A 4,002-nucleotide genomic window follows, 5' to 3' on the forward strand; every position below is an offset into this window, starting at 1 on the left:
ATAAAACCATCTGTTCCACATCAAGCATGAAATATAGTATTTTTTGTTAAGTTGTTGTGTTTCAAGATTAATATTTGCCCTCCACCTACGTATTTGACCACTAGGTTTTGGAAAGCATCTACAAAGTGTGGGGAAATAACTAGTTATTGGTCCTTCATTATAGCCACCCAGGACACCAATGAACCATGGAATGTTCAGCTGTTGTGACACAGCTCATGCACTGCTTGAAGATTATTCATTATGTCCAGTAATTTCAGCCATAGCAACAGTAATTTCTTCAACAATTAGAGGTACAATTGGTCCCTGGCTCCTCCCAGAAGCACTTCCCAAATTCCAATTGCCAATTAATTTGAACTTCCAAATCATGTCACAATTCCTGGTGTGGAAGGAGGACCTCTGCATATGCATCGATACTTGCAAAGATCAGCAGCACTATTGATGTTGTTTTGATAAAACAGCTTTGTGAGTAAAGCCCTGTCACACCTCGTCATGACCCATGTTGACTGTCTGCAACTGTAGTGCACACTGATGCTTGTGTTTCAACCCTACGTCACCACACTAGTACCAGCTCCAATGACGAGTCATGCCACTAACACTGCAAACTACACAAATCCTGCAGTGCACAGTCTGGACATCATTCCTATAAAGCCAGTTACCCGCACAGTAAACAGTTTTCCATCTACACTGGATCAAATAGCGAAAGTTTAGTTATAACCAACCTGTACATTTTGTATAATATATACATCTTTCAGCTTTCCATTTGCAAAAAGTCCTGATGGGACCTTTCTCTGTGTTTGTCACTAACTGCTCCCAAACTGATAGGAAAAAATCTAAATGAGAATGAAGGAAGTGCATTTTTAGTGACATTCTGCATCCAAGATTTTTATAGTTCTTTAAAAGAGTTCCCGCTAATATGTCACTGTTTTCTGCTCTTGTATTCCCTAGGAAACCTTCCACAAGATCGTTAAAAGAACACCAGGCTGCAAGTTCTAACTGACTTAATTTTTCTTTGAAGTTCTTACCATGCATTAACTTCCTAATTTGTGGCCCAATAAAACCCCCCTCTTTCAATTTGTCATCACTTAATTCAGGAAACACTTCACATAGATACATGAAACTATTAGCATTTGTGTCCATTCCCTTGACAAAATTCTTAATAAGGCTGGGCTTAATATGCAGAGGAGGAAGGAAAACAGTTTTAGAATCCACCAAAGGTACATATTTCACATTTTTTCTCCCTGGAGTCAATTTCTCTTGTGGTGGTCACTGTTTAACTGTATAATGTTTATCTGTTTCATAACTGTCCCAAAGACAAAGGAAACAGCAATACTTTGTGAAACCACTTTGGAGACCAGTTAGTAAACCAATCACCTTAAGATCACCACATGTTTTCCAATTTCCTTCCTTATACTTAATAGCTTCAAGTATCTCTGACAAATTCATGTAGTTCTCTTTCATAGTCACAGAGCACCCTACAGGTACAGATGGAAACGTATTACCATTATGCAATAGTACAGCCTTCAGAGTTGTCTTGGAAGCATCAATAAACAAGTACCACTCAGCAGCATCATATGGTTTGTTTAATTGTTTCATTAATCCTACTACATCACTACAAGCACAAATATTGCCCACAATACAGTAATATGTCATCAGATCTTTATTATGTTGCTCTAAAGTGAGTAATTCTTGTTGTGTCATGAAGTAAGTTCCATGCTCCTTGGATAAGTATAAATCATGAACTACTTCATTCAAGTCTGCTTGTATAATTAAATGTGGGCTTTGTTCTGGAAAGTGCTCTTATTCACTTGATTGACATTGTGCTTCCTCAGCATTTGTAGATTAATGACCAGAAGTAGTAACTTCTTCCCCCATTACTGAAGAAGTTGCAACGGGCTGGTCTTCACCAAGGGGAACAGGTCTGATTGCTGAGGGCAGGTTAGGTTACTTAATATTCTTCTTATTCTTTAATGAAAAGACAGTTACATTAGTCAAACAGAAATAGCAAATATCAACATGATTTTCAGGCACTTGCCAGATCATTAGTATGCCAAATGGTAAGTGCTCTTTTTTTCCTTTCAGCCATTGTGTTAGTTTAGAATTGCACCTAGTGTAAGTTATGTGAGGTGCCCAGTCTTTGTCCTGATCTCCCAGTTGGCATTTGAAGTATAAATGATATGACGCCTACAGTAGGTTAGAAATTGGTTATTGCTGTGAATTCACCACATATATAACAAAATGAATCGGGATGGTTTGTACATCCAACTTGTGATTTCTTTGTGGTGTATTTTCAATGCCTACAAAACACTTTCCTGATGAATGAACTTAGCCAGAGCAATTCCTGAAAAAGAAAAGAAAAATTCATAGAAGGAAGAGTAAACAAATGTATGTGACTGGAGGGTTTAAATACACAATATAAAATACACTAATGTCACATATTATATTTAAAAAGAAGTTCACATTAAAGTTCAGAACAAAAAAGGTCACTGCACTAACTTTCATCATCCTCCTTTCAAACACAAAGCACCTAAAAATTATACAGTAAATTCAACTATGTTATATAACTTGCAGGTCATAACTTTTAATCCTGATGTGATGGACACTTTCTGTTTTGACATTTTATGTCACATTACAAGATAGAATTTTTATATGTACTTTGTCTGTACCAAAGCCACTATTGACAAGTGTAATCTAATAAGAGGTAATCTAATAAGTATCAACATTGCTAAAAGAGCTACGCTTCTGTTAGAACAAAAAGTTGATGGCAGTAGTATATCATCAGTAAACTTAAAAGATACCATTTTGCTAACTCTGAATTTCAAAATAATGAGTGCTGTGTTGAGTACTTGTGATCTGGACAATGGTTGTAGAACAATGTTTCTACAACCAAATTTAAATAATGAATATACTACAGCTCCCTACACATATCTCAGTAACTTCAGTGGGCACAAAGACACTTAAGCAATCATTTTTCCAGTGTTCCATATGTGAATGGAACAGGGAAATGCCGTAATAACTGGTATAATGAGAAGTACCTTTTGCTATGCACTTCATAGTGGCTTTTGAAGTATAGGCATGGATGTTGCTTCATTACATAAATGTGTAGGACTTCCGGACTTTCAAAGTATGTTGAAACTTTGTCTTCTAGCACACAAACTGGACAAGATCAAGTTTTTGAAACATGTAGATAAAGCTCAGTGCTGCATATAGTGTAAACAAATGTGGTACCCATATGGGTTTAAGTTGGTCAGTTGGTCCCAGTGGTCAGCATCCATTACCAGTCATGCAGCACTTCTAAGAAATGATAGGAGATGGCAACACATATATTCTATATGTATTATTATCAATAAATGTGTGTGGCAATTAACATGAAAATTTAATAATGAATTACACACAAGAAAGGGCGTTAGAAATTATTTTCAACCGCATGTGATTCATATCAGTGTAAAGTAAAAATCTCACTGGGTTGCCAATTTGAAATACAAGTTTTCTGAGTATTGTATTAAGTCATAATGCAGACTCAGAAGATCACTGAATCCATGGCCAAAATGTTAGTTTATCAAATGTAGTTTTTTACATTTTGATGTAATATGGTACTCAGAAAAGTTTTTTGTCAACTAACTCTGGCCACACCCAGTTACATTGCCAATTTAGTAAGTACTATCATCAAATTTTTTTAGTAAGTACTATTGCCAAAATAATTTAATTCAATATAAGTGCACTGTAATATACATTTTGATATATCATTCATTTATAAAACCCTTAAACTGTATAATTATGAGTCATATTTTCACGGTTTAGTGCCTATCGGTTTATGCTGGTCATTTAATTTCATGTGATTTATGTTCCATTTGTAGTACGGTAGGATTTAAATTATGTCACAAGCATCAATTACGTACTGTAAATGCATGTAGGATCCAGGCTATTGAGTTGATGACAACAGGTAAACTTTTGAAGCAGACAACTGCAGATAGCTACAGAGTATCTATGAACAGTTTAATTGAT

Source organism: Schistocerca nitens, chromosome 4 (genome assembly GCF_023898315.1).
Source record: "Schistocerca nitens isolate TAMUIC-IGC-003100 chromosome 4, iqSchNite1.1, whole genome shotgun sequence".
Taxonomy (NCBI): Eukaryota; Metazoa; Arthropoda; class Insecta; order Orthoptera; family Acrididae; genus Schistocerca; species Schistocerca nitens.